Here is a 20,829-nt window from a genome sequence, read left to right on the forward strand (position 1 = left end):
GATAATGGCGGGTGAAAAACGTAATGCTAGGCTCCAAAGTAAACCAATCGTGAATGACCGATCGCATTCTTACAGCTCGTTCATTCTCTAAGTAGCCACACATAAATTCTAATCTGTGCTGCAATGACCAGTTGGGAGGAAAACAATGAGAGAATTGATGAAGCCATACTCGTGGATGACTGTCGTTGCCAGATTTCTTAAATGTTTAGAAGCTACGTGTAGTAACGAATAGCTGATAGTCAAAATTATCGTGTCGGCGAGTCGCATGTCGGTCATTGTTACGTCGTTTCGGCGGTTCCATCTCAAAATTCGGTGTACCTTGCCAATTTCTTTCATAATTTCCGAAGTGGCATGTGTTATTATTTTGTGGCTGTTCCGTATTTCTATGTCCCTCTTCCCGTGTTGGATCGCGAGTGTCCTCTTAAATACGTAATTCTTGTTTTACCTGTGGCAGCTGATCTTGTACTTCCCGGATTTCTCTTTGGTGTTGCGTATTAATTTGATTCTGATTTTGTTTGTGTTTCCTAAATTTTTCGCACTGTTCTGTGTCATTTAAGACTACCGGTATTGTGTCATTCAAATTATCATCTACCTTCCTAGATAAATTATTTAGCTGATCCGAAAGTTCATCTACTTTCTCTGATAATGAACTAATTTCCTCCATGTGTCTTTCTGAACCAATTTTCAGAGTATGTACTGTGTCCTTTTTCTTGAGTTTTGGCAAGTTGCGTAACCGAATCGGTAGATGCAACTGAGTCAATTTTAGCTTGCCAGGTCTCAGGATTTTCATGAACAATAGTTTGCAGTTCTTTTATGGCTGATTCGTGATTCTGTAATGCATTTTCATGCCGCGAAAAAATAGGTTGGAAATGCTCACAAATTTGTGTTTTTACGTCATTACAGACTTTTTGACATTTCGATTCGATTTTATGTCCTGTTTCCGATGTTCGAGAGTCGTTCAATAAGTAATGTGACATATTTCTTTTCCTGAAAGCAGATTTGTTTTAATCAGGATTCCAACACACCATGTTCTTTCCCAGTCTTTTGGCTACAAAAGCCAATTCTCAAGTTAATAATCGACCAGTGCGACCGGAGTAAGTGTTGCACACCTTATAGACAGGCCCTGTATGCTTGCATGTTATAACTCTACGAATCGACGTCAGAGCCAATGTCTTGCTATATCAGTAACCTTCCAATCACTCACGTACTGCTTTCCAGTGAGGGCATCCTTCATTCGGCGAAAGATGCGGTGGTAGGAAGATGTGAGGGCCGGTAAAGTGGATGAGGAAGAACAGTCCAATGAAGGTTTGTGAGCTGCTGTCGGATGCGTAGACTTTTGTGAGTCCCTGCGTTGTCATGGAGAAGTTCGTTTGAGTTATTGTGGCCACGAACACGCTGAAGTCGTTTCTTCCTGGTCATGGGGGTAGCACATTACCCTTCAAATGTGATCAACGAGCCACAATGCAGGATATTAAACGGAATAACGCTTTCAGAGTTCCAGAAGACTGTCACCATGCTTTTACCGGATGAGTGTGCGGCTCTTCGGGGTAGAGGCAATGTGGTGCCATTCCTTGGATTACCTTTTTGTTTTCGGTACAATGTAATGAACACACGTTTCGTCCCCTGTGACGATGTTAAAAAAAAAACTGTCGCGGTCACCTTCGTAACGCACAGGAAAGGCTACACTAATGGTCCCCCGTTGCTCTTTATGGTCTTCTGCTGCCGGCGAGTAATTCAATGTGCTCGCACCTTTGAGCACCCCAAATAGCGGACGAGTGTATCATCACTACCAGCAGAAAGGTCCAGCTGTGCAGCGAATCGTTTGATTCTGATACGTGGTTCAACTCGGATGACAGTGTTCGCACGTTCCAACACTGCAGGAGTCACTGCCGTTTGGTGCCAGCAGGCACTTGACAGATCTCACAGGTTTGCGATACCTTATTGCGATGATGTCAGATGCCTCGTCCAACAACTAAACGTGCTTTTGTTTACTAATAAGTCTCGCAGACATTCCGCAAGTGCCTAGGATTATCTGAGATGCTCTGGTTTTCCACCAAACGAAACTCAATGACAGCGCTCTGCTTGCAACGAAACTCCTTTACAGACATTATTTTGAATGCTGCTTGTAGAGTCGTCACCTGTCTGAACTACTTGAAACTATAGGGACTGCAGCGGGAATATTCCACTATGTCCCACAACAAAATTCCACATTTTTCAACGGAAACGAAAGGAGATAAAAAATTTGTTGCATAATTTATTGAATACCTCTCCTATGTTTCTGTGTAGAGATCTTTGTAACGGGTCTGTCCTACAGCCTCCAGAATGGTGGAATTTTCGTATTGTAATGAACATATTTTGATGAGTTAGTACTTGATGCAGAAATCTTACCATTTCCTGAGCTGCCAAGGATTGCCGGCCGGTGCGTCCGAACAGTTCTAGGCGCTACAGTCTGTAACCGCGCGACCGCTACGGTAGCAGGTTCGAATCCTGCGTCGGGCATGGATATGTGTGATGTCCTTAGGTTAGTTAGGTTTAAGTAGTTCTACGTTCTAGGGGACTGATGACCTCAGAAGGTGTCCCATAGTGCTCAGAGCCATTTGAACCTTTTTTTGCAAGGGATTACTGTCGATAGAAATTCACTGGAAGGAACACTTGAGGATGATATTACCGGTCGCGGCAAGCATCAGAGCCACTCTAACCTGGCAGCAGGTGTCGCGTCAGCAGGTTAATGACAGAGGGGAGAGGCGGGCCGAGCTATGTTTAGTGCGCTGCGTGCCGCACCGGTATTGATTGGGGCAGAGTCAAGTGGCAGGCGGGTTACCGGCAGAGCACGGCCGGCGCTCAGTGGCGTGCCGTGGTTTATTGATGCCGCGGCGCCGTGTTCTCCTCTGCTGTCCTGTCCCCTGTACCGACCTGTCCTGTCCGCCCCCAGCCGGCAGAAACCGCACAGTGCCACTCCAGCCACCACACAGACCGCCAACATATACACAGTGAAGCCACCAAAACAACATCCCTTGTCATCAATACCTGTTACAGTTCTTAAAATATGAAACTACTGGCTATTAAATTGCTTCACCACGAAGATGACGTGCTACAGATTCGAAATTTAATCGACAGGAAGAAGATGCAAATGATTAGCTTTTCAGAGCATTCACACAAGGTTGGCGCCGGTGGCGACACCTACAACGTGCTAACATGAGGAGTGTTTCCATCCGATTTCTCATACACAAACAGCAGTTGACCGGCGTTTCCTGGTGAAACGTTGTTCTGATGCCTCGTGTAAGGAGTAGAAATGCGTACCATAACGTTTCCGACTTTGATAAAGGTCGGATTGTAGCCTTTCACTACTGCGGTTTATCGTATCGCGACATTGCTGCTCGCGTTGTTCGAGATCCAATGACTGTTCGCAGAATATGGAAACGATCGGTTCAGGAGGGTAATACGAAAAGCCGTGCTGGAGCCCAACGACCTCGTATCACTAGCAGTCGAGATGACAGGCACCTTACCCGCATGGCTGTAACGGATCGTGCAGCCACGTCTCGATCTCTGAGTCAACAGAGGGGGACGTTTGCAAAACAACAACCATCTCCACTAAACAGTTCGACGACGTTAGCAGTAGCATGTAGTATCTGCTGGGAGACCATGGATGCGGTTACTCTTGACGCTGCATCATAGACCGGAGAGCCAGCGATCGTGTAGTCAACGACGAACCAAGGTGCACAAATGGCAAAATGTCATTTTTACGGACTAATCCAGGTTCTGTTTACAGCATCGTGATGGTCGCATCCGTGTTTGGCGACAGCGCGGTGAACACACATTGTAAGCGTGTATTCGTCATCGCCGTACTGCCGTATCACCCGGCGTGATGGAGTGCCACTGGTTACACGTCTAGGTCACCTCTTGTTCTCATTACCGGCACTTTGAACACTGGACGTTACATTTCAGATATGTTACGACCCGAGGCTCTACCGTTCATTCGATCCCTGCGAAACCCTACATTTCTCCAAGATAATGCATGACCGCATGATGCACGTCCTCTATGGGCCTTTCTGCATACAGAAAATGTTCAACTGCTGCCCTGGCCAGCACATTCTCCAGACCTCTCCCCAATTGAAAACGTCTGGTCAATGGTGGCCGTACTACTGTCTCGTCACAATACCTCAGTCACTACTCTTGATAAACTGTGGTATCGTGTTGAAGCTGCATGGGCAGCTGTACGTGTACACGTCATCCAAGCTCTGTTTGACTCAATACGTAGGCGTATCAAAGCCGTTATTGCGGCCAGAGATGGTTGTCCTGGGTACTGATTTCTCAGGATCTATGCACCTAAATTGCGTGACAATGTAATCACATCTCATTTCTAGTATAATATATCTATCCAATGAATACCCGTGTATCATTTGCATTTCTTCTTTGTGTAGCAATTGTAATGGCCAGTAGTGTATATACAAAATATCTCTTCCTCTAATTGTATAACAGACGTACGGCTTAAAGTAAAGCTGGTGCAAATGATACGATTTATATAAATAACACACGCTATCTGATCGACAGTATCCGGTCAGCTGTTAGCGGATATAAACTTACACGTGTCCGCCATGCCAGTTTACAAAGGCTTGCACACTGCTAAAGACACTCCTTGTTGTGCACGACTTTGTACACAATTTTAGGGAGATGAGGGTGACAGAGTGGTATGGCAACAGTTGTAGCAAAGCTGGATAGGAACAGAAATGATTAGTAAACAAGTTAAATGATTAGTGAACAAGTTAACATAACGTAACAGACAGAAGATTTCCATAACTTGTATTTCTCTAAGTGTACTAAGACTCATTACAAATAAATCAGCAAGAAACGGAGTCGAGCTGCCTCAATGTTTACAAGGATGAAGCATAAACAGTGGCTCCAAGTGCAAGAGGGGCTGAGGTGCTACCCATGGCCGTCCTGTATTGCGGCGGCAGAGGGTGCTTGTAGCCCAGAGCTGCTGGAGGCATGGCTCAGCGGGCATGCTCCACTGGGTCCACCGGTTCTCGCACTACCACTATCGACCTCTAACAAAAACTTGTCATTCTGCTACCAATCTGTGGGGTGGTATGCGCCAAGCTGTGGAAATCCCTGTGAAGGAATGGCAGCCCATTCTCCCTCAAGACCCAGTACTGGAGGAAGTAGAGATTTTGGATGTGGGGCCTACAGAGAAGTCGAATTTCACAAAAATAACGCATTAACTGCAGGTGATAAACCTGCACAGTCCATTGCAGTCCACAAAGCAGTGGTTCATATATGCTGCTTTATGTCACACGACATTTCATTCCATTTATGACAGAGTGCATTGCGATGATGCTACAAGCGACCATTTTTTTAACTTTTAAGTGAACATGCCGTTGGTGGGGAGGCTTGCATGCCTCATCGATACAGATAGCCGTATCATAGATTCAACCACAGTGGAGGGGTATCTGTTGAGGGGCCAGACAAACATTTGTTTCCTGAAGAGGGGTAGCAACGTTTTCAGTAGTTACAGGGGCAACAATCTGGATGATAGACTTCATCTCCCCTTGTAACATCAACCAAAATGGCCTAGCTGTGCTGGTACTGCGATCGGCTGAAAGTAGGGGGAAACTACAGCCGTAATTGTTCCTAAGGGCATGTAGCCTTACTGTATGGTCGAATGATGATGGCGTCCTCTTGGGTAGAATATTCTGGAGGTAAAATAGTCCCACATTTTGATCTCTGGACGGGGACTACTCAGGAGGACGTCGTTATCAGGAGAAACAAAACTGCCTTCCTACGGTTTGGATCGTGGAATGTAAGATCTCTTAATCGGGTAGGGAGGTTAGAAAATTTAAAAAGGGAAATGGATAGGTTAAAATGACATATAGTGAAATTCGGTGGCAGGAGGAACAAGACTTCTGGTCAGTTGAATACAGGGTTATAAATACAAAATCGAATGAGGGTAATGATGGAGTAGGTTTAATAATGAATTTAAAAAGTAGGAGGGCGGGTAGGCTACTACAAACAGCATAGTGAATGCATTATTGTAGCCAAGGCAGACATGAAGCTGACGCCTACCACTGTAGTACAAGTTTATATGCCAACTAGCTCCGCATATAATGAAGAGACTGAAAAAATGTACGATGAGATAAAACAAATTATTCACATACTGAAAGGAGACGAAAATTTAAAGCTCATGGTGGACAGGAATTCGATGGTGGGGAAAGGAAGGAAAAGTAGTAGATAAATATGGACTGGGGGTAAGGAGTGAAAGAGGAAGCCCTCTGGTAAAAGTTTGCACAGAGCATAACTTAATGATAGCTAACTGTTGGTTTAAGTACGATGCAAGGAGGCTGGATACATGGAAAAGGACTGTAGAAGTGGAAGGTTTCAGAAAGATTATACAACCGTAAGACGGAGATTTACTAAACAATTTTTAAATTCTAAGACATTTCCAGGTGCAGATGTAGACTGTGACCAGAAATTTATTGGTTATGAACTGCAGATTAAAACTGAATAAACAGAAAAAAGGTATTAATTTCAGAAGATGAGACCTGGATAAACGCAAAGAACCAGGAGTTGTAGAGAGTTTCACAGAGAACATTAGTGAACGAATGACAAGAACAGGGGAAAGAGATACAGTAAAAGATGATTGCGTAGCTTTGAAAGATCAAATAGTGAAGGCAACAGAGGATCAAGTCGGTAAAAAGGCGAGAGCTAGCAGAAACCCTTGGGTAACAGAAGAAATACTGAATTTAATTGATGAAAGGAGATAACATAAAAACGCAGTAAATGAAGCAGGCAAAAAGGAATACAAATATCTCAAAAATGAGATTGACAGGAAGTGTAAAATGGTTCTTCAGGGATGGCTATAGGACAAATGTAAGGACACAGAGGCATATATTACCAAGTGTAAGATATATACATATATATACTGCTTACAGACAAATTAAAGAGACCTTTGGAGAAAAGAGGACAACTTGTATAAATATCAAACTAGTTCTAACCAAAGAAGGGAACGCAGAGAGGTGTATAGACAACATAGAGGGTCTATTCAAGGACGATGTACTTGAGGGCAATATTATGGAAAGAGAAAGGAGCGTAGATGTTGAAATGGGAAATATGAAACTGTGTGAAGAATTTTACTGAGCACTGAAAGACCTAAGTCGGAACAAGGCCCCGGGAGAAGACAACACTCCATTGGAACTACTGATAGCCTTGGGAGAGCCAGCCCTGACTAAATTCTACCGTCTGGTGAGCAAGATGTATGAGACAGGCGAAATACCATCAGACTTCAAGAAGAATATAATAATTCCAATCCCAAAGAAAGCAGGAGTTGACAGATGTGAAAATTACCGAACACTGTTGACTGGAATACTCTCTTTCAAATTCTGAAGGTGGCTGGGTAAAATACAAGGAGCGAAAAGCTATTTACATTTTGTACAGAAACCAGTTGGCAGGTATAAGATTTATAAGAGTAGAGAGGCATGAAAGAGAAGCAGTGGTTGGGAAAGGAGTGAGACAGGGTTGTAGCCTATCGCCGATGTTATTCAATCTGTGTATTGAGCAAGCAGTACAGGAGACAAAAGAAAAATGGAGTAGGAGTTAAGATCCAGGGAGAAGAAATAGAAACTTAAAGGTTCGCCGATGATATTGTAATTCTGTCAGAGACAGCAAAGGACCTGGAAGAGCAGTTGAAAGGAATGGATTGTGTCTTGAAATAAGATATAAGATGAACATGAACAAAAGTAAAACGAAGGTATTGGAATGTAGGCGAATTAAATCAGTTGATGCCAAGGAAATTAGATTAGGAAATGAGACACTTAAAGTAGTAGACGAGTTTTGCTAAATAACTGAGCAATAGACTGATGGTCGTAGTAAAAAAGATATAAAATGTTGACTGGCTACAGCAAGGAAAGAGTTTCTGAAAAAGAGAAATTTGTTGTCATCGAGTAAAGTTTTAAGTGGCGGGAAGTCTTTTATTAAAGTATTTGTTTGGAGTGTAGCTATGGAAGGAAGTGAAACATCCATGAAAATAGTTTAGACAAAAAGAGAATAGAAGCTTTCGGAATGTGGTGCTACAGAAGAATTCTGAAGATTAGATGGGTAGATAATATAACTAATGTGGAGGTACTGAACAGAATTGAGGACAAGAGAAATTTGTGGCACAGCTTGACTAGAAGAAGAGGTTGTAGTAGTTACTTGTGTATGAAGAAGCTTGCACAGGATAGAGTAGCATGGAGAGCTGCATCAAACCAGTCTCTGGACTCAATACAACAACAACAACAACAACAACAAATGAATACACCGCCACTTGACTGTATTGTTGTTTATCTAATTATGGCGCAGGTTCCGGATTTCTCTGCAATTTTCAAGTGATCGTTATTGTGCCACTAACACACACTGAATGACATCAAGTTCAAAATGATGAAAAACATTCGCTCCCCAAAAAATGTCATCATCTTGTGTATTGGATGACTGTTGCTCAGCAACATCAAAAACTGTTTACATACAACCATAGTCTCTGAACTGTTCCTGTACTATATGCAGCGTAAAATGTTGCAACAAATCCTGATAATTCTTCCGCATTTAGTGTCTTCTTCGGCTCTAGAACAGAACCACGTGGTAAGCACGGGAAACATTCCAGTAGTGTAATACCATCTCCTCCACACGTCATTGTTGGCACAACTCGTGATGGCAGGGGGCGTTCTTCAGGTTGTTGCCAAACCCAAAACTTCCGTTGGATTGCCACAGAGCACATGTGAGGTGGAGGTTTAATTAGTAATAAATATAAAGCTTCGCTGTCGTTTACTACAGCCTAAAAACTATTTTTGCATTTAGCCAGAAGTCGGCTTTCTGCTTGTGCTCAGTGAGAGAAATATTTCTACTCTTTATTTACTCGGCGGGACCAGAAAGTATGATTACCGATAAAAGTTTTGAGTTCTAACTTATTAACACATTCAACAAAATTTCACATGCATCAACTCTGTAATACTCCTGTTAATAGTAATAATAATAATAGTAATAATAATGAGGAGTTCAGAGGCGTCCTCTACGATAAGTTTCAACTAAATGCTCTTCTCCCTGACTCCCAATCGTCAAAATTAATTGCTCGCCAAAAAAATTGAAAAACAATCCCACCATTTGCCATGGGGCTTAGTTAACAGTACAGGCGGCAAACGAACAGTTACTTCTGCTAAATCTAAGCGATCCAGGACCTCGAACAGTCCTCGAAATTTCACTTACAATTTGTACCGAATACATGTGGTTAGTTGCAGCGCAGCCGGCCGGAGTGGCCGAGTGGTTCTAGGCGCTTCAGTTAGGAACCCCGTGACCGCTACGGTCGCAGGTTCGAATCCTGCCTCGGGCATGGATGTGTGTGATGTTCTTAGGTTAGTTAGGTTTAAGTAGTTCTAAGTCCTCGGGGACTGATGACCTCAGATGTTAAGTCCCATAGTGCTCAGAGCCATTCGAACCATTTTTTTGTTGCAGCCTGGCTGTGACGTCATCCAAGACAGGGCGTTAGCCGGTGTTCGACTGACGCGGACAGATAGCTCGGGGCGAAGTTTGTCTGTCAGTGCCTCTCAGGCCGTATTTACGTACGGACGATGCGCACGGCCGCCATCCGCTCTATGCCCAGGTAGCAGCATCTAACTGACGGCTGTCTCGCACACCAGCATATAATAACTGGGTCACGTATCAGTTTACCATCTCCGTAATTTTTATATGAATGGAGTTAAGTTTTCTTTAATTACAGAAAAAGTTATAGCTCTACTGCATTTCTTCTTCTTCTTCTTCTTCTTCTTGCGTTACGACCTCTGTAGGATCACGGGTAGCCCCTTTGTGGACTGCATTTTCGTCTTCTTCTCCCAGAACCTCTTCATTCTTTCTCTTCTTTTCTCCCGCTCTTCTTCCGAGATCTCCAGTTTCCGTTTCTCTTTTCGGCTCCACTGGTGACATTCTAATCTTTTCCTGTGTTCTTCTCTGTCATTGATCTCCTGCATATTTGTCGTTGTGTATTTGTTCCTCCAATTTTCCTTTCCTTCGACGTTGATCCCCAATTCCAACCAGTCCCGAAGTCCAACAACCCACTTGGTTCCTGTCTTTCCCATTTCCTCCCTGTTGTTTCCCACACTCTCTTCGTCATTATGTCCATACTCATCTTAACTACATGCCCAGCAAACCTGGCCCTTTTGAGTCTGATTTCCCCGGATATTGTTCTCATGTTCCGGTACAATTCTTCCCTAAGTCTTCGCATCCACCTCTCTTCATCTCTTTTTGGACCAAGTGTTTTTCTCAGTATTTTTCTCTCTTTTTTCTCTAATTGTTCTGCCCCATTTATTCCTACTGTCATCGTCACAGCAGCATAGAATACTGTATTCCTCACTGTTGCCTTGTAGTGGCTCATCTTTGCCTCTGTGGATATATTCTTTTTATTGTATATCTCTCTCGTCATGCAGAAGGCTGATTTCATCTTCTTTATCCTCTCTGCTATTCCCTCTTTGTTCCTGTTCCTTCCTGTTATAAATTCTCTGAGGTATTTAAATTTTTCCACCATTTGCACAGTCCTTTCCGGTGTTTCCCAGTGTGCAGTGGTGTTTGATGCCTTTGTTTTGTTATAGGAGATCCTCAGTCCCATATTTCTGGCAACCTTACATAAGTTGTAGAGTTGTGTCTTTGCGTCTTCTTCCGTCTCACTTACTATTGCTATGTCATCTGCAAAGGCTAGGCAGTCCACTTGAGCCCTGTTGTCCTTTTTGTCCCTCACATGGGTCTTTGGTATTCCCATTTCCTCGTTTATTGCTCTCCACTGCCTAGTCACTTCGTCCAGTGCTACATTGAACAACAATAGTGACAATCCATCTCCCTGTTTAACACCAGTTTTGATCTCAAATTCTTCTGACAGTGCTCCTCTGAATCTCACCCTTGCTTTTGTGTCTATCAGAATTTCTTTTACGAATTCTTGTGTGGTTCCATCCAGTCCTCTGTTCTTTAGGATCCTAACAAGAGTCTGTCTGTCGATGGAATCATATGCCTTTGTGAAGTCCACGAAGGTTATTACTGCCTTTTTGTTTTTTAAGGCCCGATGTTCTATCAGCTGCTTCAGGATAAATATCTGTTCTACTCAACCTCTTCCCACCCTGAATCTGCATTTAAAGTATGCCGGTATAATTTTTAGAACAAAACCGGCAGAAGAATATGACGCCTGAACTACATATTTAAGAGATCTTGTACTGACTGGTATTTACATCAAAGTATTGCAATTTGTTATAGCTTTATTATTTAACGGAAGTAATCAACTGCTGCAATAATAACCTTCTGTCATTAATATAATTGATTCTTAATCTATTACAAATATTAACGTTTTTTTAAAATTTAGTTTATAGTCAATTAGTTTAAAACAATTACAGATAGCTTAACGGAGTCACATAGTTAATGCTTTGATATCAAACTGAAGCTGCACACGAATATTAATTTTTCTGATATAATATTTAGCGTCTGTAATTTTTTCTAAACACGCCGATTTTGACCAAAATATTGATGCGATCAAGCTGAGACTAGTAACAGTTGATTGTGACATACATTTGCATATTCTGAACGTTTTTTTGGCTTTCTAGCTTTATTATTTAGTGCCACTTGTTTTTTTCTTAAAACAGTGTATTCAGGGAAACATACTCACTGTATCACTCTCAGATTTAACAATTCTAACATTAATATACTGAAGCAAATGTTGACAAAGTTTGGAAAAGCTTCCTTAATTTTTAATATCATTCTTAGATGATGGCGCAATACTTTGTACGTTACGCACAGGCGCGTTATGGTAAATGGAAATGAGCGTTTGGCGTCATTACCAGGGAGGCCCCTTTGCGGGGCAGGTTTGCCCGCCTTGGTTCACCGAGCGAGGTGGCGCAGTGGTTAGCACACTTATTATTCGTTCTCTAACGTCGCAGGCACTATGGTAGGGATTAGCTCAACAGGCAGTTCAATTGAAGAGAAAGCGACATCTCCAGAAAGGCCAGTCACAGAAGTTGGAAGAAAAACATCTGTACAAGGAAGGTAACTGCAATGAAATCAGTTGATCGACGAAAGAAGGCAAACGCGATGAAACCAATTGGTTGACGAAACAAAGTAAAACAACTTTCTGCGAAATTGAGGAATGCAGAAATATAAATTAGCTACCAAAGAAATATGCAGAAAGTGGATGGAAGCGAAAGCGATTTGGCTACATAAAAAATGTGAAGAAATCGGAAAGGAAGAGAGTGTCGGAAGGATTGGCTCAGCATTCAGAAAAGTCAAAACAACATTCGGTGCAATTTAAAGCAAGGGTTGAGAGTACAATGGGTTGAGAGTACAATGGGAATTCCACAGCCAAAAACAGAGGAGAGAGCAGCAGACACAACGCGTGCACTGAAAGCCTGTATGAAGCTAAAGACTCCTCTGGTGTGACAGAAGAAACAGGATTCGATATACAAGAAAAATGGTTCAAATGGCTCTGAGCACTATGGAACTTAACATCTGTGGTCATCAGTCCCCTAGAACTTAGAAGTACTTTAACCTAACTAACCTAAGGACATCACACAACACCCAGTCATCACGAGTCAGAGAAAATCCCTGACCCCGCCGGGAATCGAACCCGGGAACGCGGGCGCGGGAAGCGAGAACGCTACCGCACGATATAGAAGAGACAGGGGATCTAATAGTAAAATCAGAATTTAAAAGAGCGCTGGAAGACGGGATCAAGTAACAAAGAGGGCATAGATAACACTCCATCAAAATTTCTAAAATCATTAGGGTAAAAGCGACAAAATAGCTACTGACGTTGGTGTGTAGAATACATGAGGCTGGCAATATACTATCGGACTTTCGGAGAAATATTATCCACACGATACCGAAAACTGCAAGAGCTGACAAATGCGAGAATTACCGCAGAATCAGCTTAACAGCTCTTGCGTCCAAGTCGCTGACAAGAATAATGGAATAGAAAATTGAGGATGTGTTACATGGCGATCACTTTGTCTTTAGGAAACGTAAAGACACCAGAAGGTCAATTCTGACCTTGCGGTTGATAATGGAATCAGGATTGTGGAAAAATCCAGATATTTTCTTTGGATTTGTCGATCTCGAACGAGCATTTGGTAATGTGAAATGGTGCAACAGCTTTGAAATTCTGGGGAAAATAGGGGTAAGTTATAGGGAGAGACGGAGACTATAAGTGTGGTGGGTTAGTAACGAAGTGGTCGGATTAAAAAGGGGTAAGACAGGTATGTAGCCTTTCGCCCCTATGGCTCAATGTGCACCTCGAAGGAATGAGGGAAATGAAAGATACGTTCAAGAGTTGAATTATGATTCAAAGTGAAACGATGTCAATGACACCATTCGCTAATGACATTGCTATCCTGAGTGAAAGTGAAGACGTATTACAGGACCTGCTGAATGGAATGAATTCTAAAGAGTATAGAACATGTAGTCAGTGCAAATCGACGAAAGACGAAAGTAATGAAAAGCGGCAGAAATGAGAACAACGCGTAATTTAACATCAGGGCTGAAGGTCACGAAGTAGATGAAGAAATTCTGCTACCTAGGTAGCAAAATAACTCACGACGTGCGGAGAAAGGAGGACATGAAAAGCAGATTGGCATCGGCAGAAATTCATTCCTGGCCAAGAGAAGTGTATTAGTGTCAAAAATATGCCTTAATTTGAGGAAAAGGTTTCTGAGAATCTACGTTTGGAGCACAGCATTGTATGGTAGTGAAACATGGACTGTGGCAGACCCGGACAATAGAGATCGAAGGATTTGAAACGTGGTGCTACAGGCGAATGCTGAAAGTTAGGTGGACTGATAATGTAGCTGTAGAGGGTAAAACTGTAGAGGAAGAGCGAGATTATAATACCCCCAGGAAATGACCGAGGACACAGGTTGCAAGTACTACTCTGAGATGAAGAGGCTGCACAAGGGAGGAAGCTGTGGAGGACCGTAAAAATCCCGTCAGAAAACAAATGACTAAAGAAAAGTCCGTATACTTCATACGAGATAGTCAACAGGTGCATGTTACAATTTTGTGCTATCTCAGATCTCGTGAATCACTATCATGACGATAGCGTTTCTTTTTGTGTGTGCTGTGGGGAGGACGTGGTGGCGGAAGAGGGGAGAGAGCATATTAGACCGAGCAGCACACAAAACTGTCTTACAGAAGCTCAAGTATCAGATGTTGCTGATACTTATTCATTTTATCAAACTAAAAGTGTGTAGAACACTGCATGGAGACACCCACGGAGAACACACAACGTAATATCATCTTAAACAACTGAAATAATCACTCCATATGCACCCCAAGGATTTCTGTTGGATCCATTCTTGTTAATGTTACATGTACATCATCGACCATCATAGTCGTATATCCAAAAAATGAAAATCTCTTTGATGACACAAGTATTACGATCACTAATGGCGAAAATAATAGTGCTTGTTTGTGTATACTAATAACTGGTTCTTTGCAAAAGTACGCTCACTGAACTCAGGTAATGCATATTTTGTACTACACAAGGAAGTAATACGTGAGAACAACTCAAGCATCGTTCCTTAACTGTACAGATGTGTAATGGGCCTGTGGAGCTGACCTCAGCGAGTGCCCACCTGTGTAAAGACGAGATAGGGAACTGGCCAGTGGCAGCTCCTGCAAAATTTTACTAGAGCGCTATAATGTGGTGCCCTATGACCTTTCGATTTATAAGCGTAGTTGTCACAAATAATAAAATGTTCCAGGCTACTATCCCTTGGTCGAACTTTTAAAGTGAAATCCATTCGACCACGGTGGAATAGCCCTGAACATTTTATTAACTGTGACATTTCCGACCGTGAATGTGTACATTTTACAAGAAAGGGTAGTTGTAACTAAATCGAATATGTTAATTTTACGTATATAGAACGAACTGTTTCCATTAAAATTTTATAATTTATCATTTCACATAGTGAGTAAAATGTATAAAAAATAATGGTAGCAGAAGACATCTATCTTGAGTCGACAAATAACCAGTCCACACACTTAACCAATAGGCTACAGAACTGATATGCATGTTGCTGCTCTGAAATCCCTTACACTGTACGCTTATGGTACTTACTTGCTATCGAAACGTTTATGCGTCCTGTTTATGCTGATCCTCTCACTGCTTCGGACGAGTAACTGCCAGATCCCGGCAAATGAAACAACTTTCGAATAAAAGTTTTAAACATGACTGCGTTGTCAGCGACCGTATCAAAGTAAAATTAAAGCAATAGCAGCCCGTGGTCGCAAAACTGAAGTGTTTTTGATCTAGGTTTCTGCCACTACTAAGAGTGCCTTCATCAGAAATGTAACATTTAAACTAGCCTATAGCATAAGTACAAAGGTTTAGGAAAAGTTTTTTAAGTTTAAGTACTGACTGTAAGCATAAAAAGAAAAGGCATATTGCATACATGTCACGTATAAAATAGATATCAAATGACATCAAGAGACCGAGAGCTGTTATTGCTTCAATTTTAATTTTAAAGCATAATAATAAAATATACGTACCTCTTTCCGTGCTATCATTTGCAAACTACCTCTTGAACCGTTTATGAAATACGCTGACTGTTATGATTACATGATTTCCTTGAGCAGGAACGGAAATGGGTCTATCGTGCTTAATCATCATATGGATATAACAACCACTGTCTCAGTTTTAAGTAAAATTTCGATATCTGACCCATACTTCAAACACAGAAATGTTTGGGCTACAATAAACCATTCACAAACTCTACACAATGCGTGTTTACATCTGCGAACTCTTTACAGTTTTGTGCAATGCTTGACTTAATTTCATGTAGCACAGTAAGTATGATGATTAACGAAACGAAAGTCAGTCCTTTACGAAACTAAGATATAAGACTGTTTTTTCATCTAATAGTTTTCTGTGTACATATTTTACAGCAGTTAGTCTGCATGGAGAAATATGGCACATTATCTGAGACCATCGGATGGATAAAAACAATCAATAAGTAAAATATGAAATGAGATGTCATTCTGCTTTCAATTTTAAATATAGCTTCTGTATCGTACCTATAGTTCATATAAAGCAATGTATCGGCGTAAGTCAACCATACGCAAAGTTTACGCAATGCATTTTTACCTCTGTGGAATTTCGAGCGATGCTTTACTTAATCTCAGGCAGCACAATAACTACGATATGTAGAGAAACGCATTCAGCAACTAATCGAGCAAAGATATAAAACTGTAATATGTGTAAGAATCAAGCTTTGTCACAAAAATAGTTCCCTTAAAATCGGATGATAAGTATTTCATAGCGGCTAGAATGCAAGTAGTAGCATTAGGCGATTAGTATAGCCGCAACAAAGCTGGTCTCAGCACAGAACGTAGAGAGAACGCCTGTAGTAGTCAAAGGGTTAAATTTTGCAATTAATATCTAGACAATGAGGGGAATGAAATAAAATGAAAATCAAATTGGTAAGAGCAGGATTAAAATACGAGCTCACAATTTATCAACCCATTTGATAAACCAGTCAGTCACAATGCATCAGCCCAACTACAAAAAGTGCTGCTCTAAAATCCGTCATACTCTACGCAGGAACAATACTTTAGAGGCAGTGCTCAAAGTACTCTACTGGCCATTTAATTGCTACACCAAGAAGAAATGCAGATGATAAACGGGTATTCATTGGACAAATATATTACACTAGAACTGACATGTGATTATATTTTCACGCAATTTGGGTGCATAGATCCTGAGAAATCAGTACCCAGAACAACCACGGCCTTGATACGCCTGGGCATTGAGTCAAACACAGCTTCGATGGCTTGTACAGGTAGCTTCAACACGATACCACAGTTCATCAAGAGTAGTGACTGGCGTATTGTGACGAGCCAGTTGCTAGGCCACCATTGGCCAGACGTTTTCAGTTAGTGAGACATCTGGAGAATGTGCTGGCCAGGGCAGCAGTCGAACATTTTCTGTATCCAAAAAGGCACGTACAGGACCTGCAGCATGCGGTCGTTCATTATCCTGCTGAAATGTAGGGCTTCGCAGCTATCGAATGAACGGCAGAGCCACGGGTCGTAAAACATCTGAAATGTAACGCCCACTGTTTAAAGTTCCGTCAATGCGAACAGAAGGTGACCGAGATTTGTAACCAATGGCACCCCATACCATCACGCCGGGTGATACGCTAGTATGGCGATGACGAATACACGCTTCCAACGTGCGTTTACCACGATGTCGCCAGTCACGGATGAGACCATCATGATGCTGTAAGCGGAATCTGGATTCATCGGAAAAAATTACGTTTCACCATTCGTGCAACCAGATTCATCGTTGAGTACACTATCGCAGGTGCTCCTGTCTATGATGCAGCGTTAAGGGTAACCGCAGCCATGGTCTCCGAGCTGATAGTCCAAGCTGCTGCAAACGTCTTCGAACTGTTCGTGCAGATGGCTGTTGTCCTGCAAACGTCCCCATCTGTTGACTCAGGCACGGAGACGTGGCTGCACGATCCGTTACAGCCATGAGGATAAAATGCCTGTCATCTCGACTACTAGAGATACGAGGCCGTTGGGATCCAGCACGGCGATCCCTATTACCCTCCCAAACCCACCGATTCCATATTCTGCTAACAGTCACTTGATCTCGACCAACGCGAGCAACAATTTCCCGATACGATAAACCGAAATCGCGAAAGGCTACAATCCGACCTTTATCAAAGTCGGAAACGTGATGCTAGACATTTGTCCTCCTTACACGAGGTATCACAACAACATTTCACCAGGCAACGCCGGTCAACTTCTGTTTGTGTATGAGAAATCGGTTGGAAACTTCCCGTATGTCAGCACGTTGTAGGTGTCGCCACCGGCGCCAACCTTGTGTGAATGCTCTGAAAAGCTAATCATTTGCAAATCACAGCATCTTCTTCCTGTCGGTTAAATTTCGCGTCTGTATCACGTCATCTTCATGGTGCAGCAATTTTAATGGCCAGTAATGTAAAAAGAACGAAAAAAAATCTGTACTGCTGCAATCAGCAAAGCAGCATCGTGAATGCCGACAGGGAAGATGCCATTTCAGAGCACGGACAGTCGAAAATAGACAGTTGCTTCCTTTATCGGTGTTGCTCGTAGCGTCATCGACCATCATTTCAACACCTAACGCTTTTTTCTAGTTATCTTGGAGAGACTGCTAAAAAATATGTTTTCGCCCATTTTATTTGCATACCAGCACACATTCGAAAAGGACTGGCATAATTTTAGCGTGATTACCTTTTTGCATTCGAAGCTAAATAGTACTCGTACAATATTAGAGTTTGCTGTAACCATCAGCACGTGATTACCGGCTACAAATGGAAATGCCCGTCGAATGCATCTGACCCTCATGGTAAGTAAGTGACAGCGAACGAGAGCCACTTACGTTGCTTTGCCATACAGATGAAATGCTCTATTACATGGAGAGTAGCGCTTCAAAACATTCCGATAATCAAAAACTCTCACGGGTTTGAATGCCCTTGACCTAAAACTATTCTTAATCGCAATAACTGGCGATATAAGATACATACCAAGAGGTTTTCTTTTACTCTCCACTTTGACATGACTGTATGAGAGTCACTCTGCTGAGGGTGGCAACAGATTTGGCCACCTAATGAACGGGAAGTCCTTTACCAACTTTTCCTCAGGGCTGCTCTCAAAGCACCGTTGGTGAGTCATAGCAAGGTCAGGATGCCTCTGGCAAATTGAAACATTCAGTCAGTGAATAAGTCTTGCGCGAATTGAAAAATTGGTAGCCATGCTTTTTATTTTTTCATTTACAATGATGCAGCAATAGTTTTCTAAATATTAAACGCATTAATACTCAGTTTTACAAGCCATTTGTAAAAGAGTACTGTTCGGCTGGTCTCGGCGGAGGTTCGAGTTCTCCCTCGGGCATGGGTGTATGTGTTTGTCCTTAGGATGATTTAGATTAAATAGTGTGTAAGCTTATGGACTGATGACCTTAGCAGTTGTACCACAAGATTTCAAATAGATTTGAACATTTTTTTTTTTTTGTAAAAGAGTATTAGATTCAGAATTTACCTCAGTGGAACAGTGATGACCTTTATATCAATGACATTTCACTTCCGTTATACTGGTACTTCTCGCACAACAAAGTGAGTCAACTAGCATCACCTACGAAAATGTTTTATTCATAAAACCTGTAAAAGTGATATATTTATAAGGATTTTGTTTAAATTACTAGACTAAATCACTTTGCTTCGTGAAAATTCTTGGAAAAGTTGATAATACGCCTGCCTCTTTTTGTTGAAGACATAAAAAATGGGGACTCCCATTTCCCACTTGAAGACGACGTAAATCTCCGATCTGCAACCACAGAGGAGGAAATCGAGAAATTATGTTATTAGCCCTTCGTAGAATAAAGACTGTAGAAGTAACACTAGGATTCTTTTCGTTTTAAGAAAAAACTTCGTGGAACATCTGAGCAAGACGAGTGGATTCTGAAGAGAAAACGATGTACAGAAATGACGGCTCTGAGCACTATGGGACTCAACTGCTGTGGTCATCAGTCCCCTGGACTTAGAACTACTTAAACCTAACTGACCTAAGGACATCACACACATCCATGTCCGAGGCAGGATTCGAACCTGCGACCGTAGCAGTCGCATGGTTCCGGACTGCGCGCCTAGAACCGCGAGACCACCGCGGCCGGCCAGAAATGAATTTGTCAACTTTCAATAAACCGTTTCAGACGCAATCCTATATTAGTGCATCTATTTGTTAGTGTGGAGGTGATGTTGGTCATTATTTCATGTCAGAAACGATAGTCAACTGGCCTTGTGGGGAAAAAAAAGAAAAGAAAGTTGAAACTGGTATCGTACTTCAACAATGTAACAATTATCTTCTGAACTGCGCCAAAACAAAAGCGCTTATGTATTTAGGGTAGGTATTCCATTGAGACGCTTAGTTACGTACTTTTTGAAATACTATTGAGACATTTAGCTGAAGGGACGCCTGATTTCCTGTAAGTGCATACTAGCTACTTGGAAGTGGATGAGTCGCTGCCGTGAGAGGAGCATTTAGAAAATAAGAGTAAATCATTAGAGTGCACTATGCGAACAACAATGCAACGTGTTAGGATAAAAATATCCAATGCATATCGAGCACATTATATGATTATTGTTAGAAAAAATGCTGTTAAAGGTATTTTATGTTATTGAGGAACTGTTTCTGTGACAGGACAGATCTTTTAATTTAACATTCCACTATTATAATTATAAATACGAGCTTACGGAGTATCAGGTCAGCTGAGTTATTGAATTGAGGCGTTTTCAGCCGACAGGTCATTTCGTGTCATTCTTCTCAACCAAGAGAAATCCGCAGACGTAAAAGTAAATTGGAGCATATCCAACCGAATATTAAAGGATCATTTTTTTCGCAATATGTGAATCAGTGATCTAGAGGATAAAGTCGGAAGTTGTATAGTATCTACAAACGGGCTTGTATAACTACAGCTGCTGACATTATAAAATTTCAATAAATAGCTTCATTGGGGGCAAATATGGGTGAACTGCTTACTAACCCATACTGTAAACAGTGAGGTGAGTCTACCACCCTCTGCAGTAAAAGTAATATGGGCGACACAAGACTGATTGAATGATCAACGAGAATGTTGGCCTGAGGGCTCTGCTGACACATGATCAGCACACAAACTGGTTATCTTGACCTCAGGATCCGGTTGCAGACAGCTGCAGGCTATCAAGTGTGCATAGCTTTACCTCCCATACCCTACTGACACTAGTGGAGTAATGTACCAAGAGTAGGGTGGTACCAGTCCTG

Source organism: Schistocerca gregaria, chromosome 1 (genome assembly GCF_023897955.1).
Source record: "Schistocerca gregaria isolate iqSchGreg1 chromosome 1, iqSchGreg1.2, whole genome shotgun sequence".
In the NCBI taxonomy this organism is placed as follows: Eukaryota; Metazoa; Arthropoda; class Insecta; order Orthoptera; family Acrididae; genus Schistocerca; species Schistocerca gregaria.